Raw genomic sequence first — 6,861 nt, forward strand, 5'->3', positions numbered from 1 at the left:
GACAGACATTAAACACCTCCTCCCTCCTCCAGGTTAGAGAGAGGAATACAGGAACATCCAACTGGACACAAAGCGAAAAATTAACCCAATCAGAGAGTGCTGCTGAAGTGTGTGAGGATGATGAAGGATGATGAAGGGTGGATCCATCTTTGCGACTGCCTCAGGTCATGAGGATTGTGACTGACATAATAGGAATGTGGGAGAGTTAAAGGGATGGCTGACACAGCAGTGTCATGTGGTGCGGTGGTGAGGCAGAGGCAACAGACCCAGGTCGAGATGAATAGATAGTTTTTAATGAAAATTAAAGTCCAAAAGACCATGCAGCACAAAGGAGCGCAGGGCAGATGCTCACAACTGGAGACACAGGCAGACTAGACAAACACGACGCGACAAGCAACGAGGACCCGACAAAACACAGAGACACAGGTGAGACTAAATACACAGGAGGTAATTAGGGAACGAGAAACACCTGGGAGTAATCAAAGGGAGACAGGACAACACGGAGACTCAGAGACACAGGAAACTCAAAATAAACACACAGAAAACACGGAACATGACAGTACCCCCCCCTCAAGGGCGGCTACCAGATGCCCAAAAAACAAAAACACAACCAGGGTGGGCGGAGGGGTGCTGGACGGGGGGCCAGAGTCCAAAAACAAACAAAAAACTACCCACAGGGTGGGTGGAGGCAAAGGAGGCGGAAACCACAGAGGTGGTCCGGAGGTGGTCCGGAGGTGGTCCGGCGGTCGTCCGCGGCGCTGGAGGCGTGAACCACGGAGGTGGTCCGGCGGCCGTCCGGCGGCCGTCCGCGGCGCTGGAGGCGGCGACGAAGAGACTCTGGGGCCGCCCAGAGGCAGCGACGACGAGGAGCACTGAGAGGCGGGGTCTCGAGAGGAGCACTGAGAGTCTCGGGAGGAGCACTAAGAGTCTCGGGAGGAGCACTAAGGGGTGGAGACTCGGAACTGGCACTAGGGAAACACCCACTAACTGGGGCCGATAACCCACTAACTGGGGACGGGAGCGGAAGTGGTCTGGAGCGGACTGTTGGAGCCGGCAGTGGAGGAAGTCCAGAGAGGAGCCTCGGAGCCGGCAGTGGAGGAAGTCCAGAGAGGAGCCTCGGAGCCGGCAGTGGAGGAAGTCCAGAGAGGTGCCTGGGAGCGGCAGCGGAGGAAGTCCAGAGAGGTGCCTGGGAGCGGCAGCGGAGGAAGTCCAGAGAGGCGCCTCGGAGCCGGCAGTGGAGGAAGTCCAGAGAGGCGCCTGGGAGCGGCAGCGGAGGAAGTCCAGAGAGGTGCCTGGGAGCGGCAGCGGAGGAAGGGACAACACGGAGACTCAGAGACACAGGAAACTCAAAATAAACACACAGAAAAACACGGAACATGACAAGCAGTGATCCCGGGGTTGGGAGGCGTTCACTGTCCCAAAAATAAGCAGATGTAAACATTTTCACAGTTCGACTTTTACAAATATTACTAGTTCTGAGTAAACCTAGGGTTCTCAAACTTCATGTTCAAACATCCAAACTGGATATTGAGGAAAAGGTCCGGAACAACTGGTGATGAGCAAATCACTTCTATTATTTTCTTACGACCCGCTGATCAAATGTATGTTTTTTAATGGTGAGAACTGATAAGTTTTTGACCTTAAGCTGCTCTAATGTCTGACAGTGAACTGAAATGTAATTGATTAAAAGGGGAAGTATCATGTAAAATTGACTGAGCTTTACATCATATTATAATGATCAAAACAAAAACATATCTGGAGTGTTGGTTTCATTCTTTGACGCATGCTTGAGAAATCCTTTGAACTCCATGGCAACTGGTCAGCTGTTCAACATGCCTGGGTAGACCTTAGCTCCGCCTACGAGGACAAAGCTCCTCCTCAGAGCTGCAGCTTCCAAGCTTCCCGATCACAGAGCAGCCCCCCCACTCAGATCCTTCAGCCTAGCCAGCAGCAATTAGCAAACACCTGCTGTAACTGTGCATACTGAGCTCGTTATAAGTGTTACTTCTCAGTGCAAAGCTGGTAAAATGTTGTTATAGGGCTAACTGAGGAGTGACGTGATGACTTCCTGAAAGCGGAGTTTCAGAAAGACTTTAAAAAAACGGAGTACCAATTTCAAGGTTTTAAATTATGAAGTCAAATTTCTTATAAGTCATACGTCATATATGTAGCATTTTTATAACAACTGAAGTTAACAGTTATGTGATTGTGCTATAAATTGGCACTAGGTGCCTGTGAAACATTGTTCCTTTAAGACATTTCTGTTTCACCTTGATCAACTTAATCACTTTTTATTCGCTTACTGCAAATTCAGAGTAAAAACCACTTGGTGCTTCTGATTTCCTGAACTAAACCATTTCACCTCCATTGAGTCAGACTTTATTGTATCTTAAAGAGGTTTTAATTATGAGTACTCTGCGCCTAAAGCAAGTCTTGCGGAGTTGTTCTTTTTTTTCAGTTTTATTTCTCAGTTTCTGTTCTTTTCTTGCAATTGTATTATGATGTGTTTCTAAAAATACAAGATAATAATAATAATAATAATAATAATGATCACATGGCGTAAAACAGCATCTGGAACTGATGACTTTAAGACATACGAAGTAAAGAAAGTTAAAGTTTTTCTGGAATCACATCATTTGTGCTAAAACTTTACTTTCCCATCTTTTGGCTCTTTTATTTTTTTTTTTTTACAGAAGAAATTGAAACAAATTGTCTTTGTGACAGGCTGCTGATAATAAAGTGCTAAAGATCTTTTTTTTATTATTATTATTTTAACTGGTTTTCTGTGTGTGTGTATTCTCAACATTAGTGACTCTCTTCAGATTTGCAACCTTTTTTCTGTCAGTGATCTCCAGGTCAAAAGCCCTCAGACCCTGCAGCGCATGCATACAGACACACGTCGATGTGCAGAGAGACGTAAAATTACAAAACCCCAGGAAGACAAAAAGAGAAGTCTGTGTGGACTCACTGTGGTTTAACGCTAAAAAAGCAAACCCGTCAAAACCTGTGGTCACTGATCGCACAAACGCGCTTTTGGTGCACCAGCAAATCCTCTCAGCACATCAGCAGCAGCTTGCAGAGCGACTGGACCTTAAACTTTAAAAGAACAAAAAAAAAACAAACAAACTGATTTTACTTTTGCTTTAAGATTCTCAAAACTCCCAGCATTGAGTGAGAACTCAGCTTTGAGTTCAATCGTCCGTTTTAACACATCGTCACAGTGAGTCACAGCTCCCCATAAATAATTAAGAGTTAATACGATGCCACTTAAACTTGACACCTTTTGATGTCAGAGCTCTTCACAGCCTTTGCAGCAGCGTCAGAGAAAGGAGGGGAAAAAGAGGAACGCAAGGCAGAGAGTGCAGCCGCTTTGTGATCGGCTGATTCTCCCCCGTGACACAGCAGGTAAGTGTTTGACTCTGATTAATGTGATGGTGGGACCTCACCTTTCTGCAGCGCTGCTGATTTCAGTGTCGTTACTGTGAACACACAGCCGGGGAGGAGGCGACTCCGGCTCCATGGCCTCCCTGTTCACCCAACTCGAGGTGTGGACCATCATGTTCTCCATCCTGGTTTTTGCGCTCTTCACACTCGCTGGGATGATCAGCGAGGAATGTCCGCACACTGAAGGTGAGGCTGCCGGGAAACACACACGTGTTGAGTATGTGTGGGGGGGGGGGTTTTCCCCAAGCCCCCCAAATTATCCATACCCTGGCAGATTTAGATTGAATCTACATTCAACCAAGAATTTAGTTTTTTTATATATAGGAAATGAGATAAGCAAGTTTTAAAAAAATAAAGCAATGTAAAGCAGCAATATTGAAAAGAAAAGTTTTTAAATGTGTCATAATTTCCATATTGTTTAAATAAAAATAAAAAAATCAGATAGAGAACAATTTATATGGAAACCTGTTTCTTGGCATAAAGCAGCCAAACCCTTCTCATGTATTTATTTCATTTATCTTAGGTGATGAATTTCCAGGTCATTTTACATTACATTTAAATTACTTAAGAGAAATATAAAACAAAAAGGTAACTTTAAATCTAAAACCTCCGGGGGTAAGAATATTAACTGTAACGTAAAGTGACAGTGTAATAATAATCAATTTTGTAGAAAACTAAAATGCAGGAAAAAAATCCAACATATTAGGTAAATTCTGCAAATCATGCAGAATTTAGGTGGATTTTCAATAAAAAGAAGAAAAGGAAACGCCTGAAACTTCAAAATGAATTTGTCAATGTTTTTCTGGGATTTACTTTGTTTTTAAAGTTTTATTCAGCATCAGGCATAAATAAATTGCCAAAAGTTCATATAAAATAGCCTGTACAGTATTTAACTGATTTTTTATTGTATTTGTCTGCATGTTTTAATTTGCCTGTTGCTTTGCTGCTGGTGCATCAAATTTTCCCAACTGTGGAAAAAAAAGATATTTCTACTGTAGTAAGTACAAATGCCGATGTTAGGGCAGGAATACAGAGAAAAACAATTCAGTTTGTGTAGTTAAAATGTGAATATATGTGTTGTTGTGCAACATTTGGTTTGGTTTGACTATAAATTACTAATAAGTGCTGCAGGCCAATAAGGGAATCTATGACGTGTCTGTTTCAAATGGTTAATCGTTTTGGTCTTTCAGTCGGCAGCAAATGTAGATCAGATGTTCATGGTTTGACACTGGAGCTTATGCTACATGCAGCACTAAAATGCTGATGCGTTTTATCGTTTTCTGATGGGATAGTTTGAAAAGTTGAAGATTTGCTGAAAAAAAAAAAAATCAAACATTTTGAGCTTCATCTCAGAAATGTTCAAGAAAAAATACGGTAATTTCTAGGTTTGAAAAGTCTAGAAAAACCTCCAGAACTTTGAATTTGGTCTCAAGAATTTATTAGAAAAACTTGGAAATTTCTGAGTTTGAAAAGTTGACAATTTCCCAGAAAAAAAAAAAAAATCGAGTTTGAGATTTAAAAAAAAAAAAAATTCTAGAAAAAACATGGACATTTGTGAGTACTTTTAAAATAGAATTTTCCACAAAAAAAAAAAAAAAAGTTCTAGAAAATTGTTTTTGGTAGAATTTTCTTTCTGCCATTGTCTACAGTGGCCTAATAATCCGTCGTAGTGAAAAGTTTAGAATACATTACAGCCACAACACTGCGTCTCAATGCTGCAGCTGTACAGAATACAACACACCTGCTGGCGCCGGTGCTGCCGCCGCTGCCCAATAAATGTGCATTTATTCACATCTGCTGCAGTGAATAAATGCTCATTTATTACATTCATCCACTGCAATAAATGTTTCATTGCAGTGAGGGCAATAAAACATTTTTCTCTGCCCATGTCTCATTAAATAAATGACAGAAAACAATTACAGCATTAATTGTTCGACTGCACTCACAAACAATAGAACTGTGAATATGAATATTTCCTTACATTGTTTGAAACCCAGATGCAAAATAACATTTAGTCAAACTATTTTAAAATGGGTATAAATGAATTTTTATCTTAAAATCCTTAAATTTACTGCGACATAATGTATATATATTTTTTTAATTGTTTACATTTTTGATTTTAATTTTTTTGATTTTTCAAGGAGAGCAAACAAGATCAAAAAGGCCTTTTTTCTTCTTATTATTTTTGCAGAAACTACTGACAGAACCCAGAGTCAGGAGATGTCGGTGTGACTCATCTGCTAATGCTCAGCTTGTGAGAAAAACTCAGCCTGTTCCTGGTGTGTGGCCGTGAATCCTTATCAGTTCATAAAAGCGGGCCTGCAGGCCGACCTATGAACGTGTGTGTGTGTGTGCGTGTGTGCGTGTGCTTTGTTTGCAGTCCCAGTGTAACCTGCTTCTTCCAGGATGAGGCACAAAGGAGTGGCCAAATTGTTCAACTAAAAAATGCAATAAAGAGACACCTGCTGAAACAAAGTGGCTCACAACAGCATCACCTGGCCGCTCGCCCTGCAGGATGTCCAGAGACAGCACCGGGAGATTCCTCTGTGAACTTTGAACCTGGAAAACAGACCGTGTGTCTCTCCCATCAGTAAGTCCAACAACAACAAACTAACGATTCTTATCTATTTGTGAAAAAACTGGATATGTCTTCGGCTTACGGAGGTTGTAAAACAAATTCATGTCTGAAGCAAAGGGTGTGCTGGTCGGACCGGTTTGCCGTCACGTTGGATTCGTTCACGTTGGACTCGTTCACGTTGGACATTAAAGAGCCGAACCTGTTTGCAAACAGGCTTTAACCTGAATATACCTAAGAGTTTGAATGAGTTCAGGGATCAAATATTTATGCAGCAGGTACAGTTCCAGTGGCCTCCTTTTGCTTGAAGTTGACTTTGGCTTTTTATTAAATGTTTGAAGAGTGTCACTTGGTCAACTTCCCAGTTCACTACGGACTTCGAAGCAGAGGCGTTGAACTGAAGGTTTAGGCTGCTGAGAAGTTCTGACCTTGAAATGTGTCACTTAGTGGAGTAAAGTCTGCTAAAAGTTGACACAAAATGTGTTTTCCTTTTATTAAAGCAGACTATTCCTTCAGTTCTGGTTCGACTCTGACACCACAACATTATTCTGTTCCTGCACTTTGTCTAACTTTACTACAATGAGGTAATGAGATGTAAATACGCTGTTGAAATGTTTATGGATAGATGAAGGTTTTAATGAGCAAGAGAGGTTTTAAAATCTTGCTTTTCAGACCAGGAGTGACTATTTCTGTCAAACAGTGCACACAATACACCGTGTTTCTGAAATTAGACCTCGATGAACTACAGAGAATTCTTTCAGGCCCTCTGGTGGAGGAAAGTGAGTAGTGCAGTTTGAAAAAGCACCATGTCACGCACAGTAATTGCCAAATGTTTAACCAAA

The 6,861-nt window shown here is 41.7% G+C and overlaps 1 protein-coding gene and 1 long non-coding RNA gene across 2 annotated transcripts in view; one reads left to right on the forward strand and one right to left on the reverse strand.

The window, feature by feature from the left end:
- marchf1 (membrane-associated ring finger (C3HC4) 1) overlaps positions 1 to 3,558 on the reverse strand; it is a 26,774-nt gene extending 23,216 nt beyond the window's left edge. Inside the window, exon 1 of the mRNA XM_032563900.1 lies at positions 3,447 to 3,558. The gene's annotated coding sequence lies outside the window, so the exon portion shown is untranslated. The remainder of the gene's footprint in view (positions 1 to 3,446) is intronic.
- LOC116720570 (uncharacterized) lies at positions 1,357 to 6,034 on the forward strand. The gene is made up of 4 exons (XR_004339411.1): positions 1,357 to 3,405; positions 3,494 to 3,630; positions 5,636 to 5,723; positions 5,825 to 6,034. It is a non-coding gene; the product is annotated as an uncharacterized LOC116720570 (long non-coding RNA).
- The last annotated feature ends 827 nt before the right edge of the window (positions 6,035 to 6,861 follow it).

This window comes from Xiphophorus hellerii, chromosome 5, assembly GCF_003331165.1.
Source record: "Xiphophorus hellerii strain 12219 chromosome 5, Xiphophorus_hellerii-4.1, whole genome shotgun sequence".
NCBI lineage: Eukaryota > Metazoa > Chordata > Actinopteri > Cyprinodontiformes > Poeciliidae > Xiphophorus > Xiphophorus hellerii.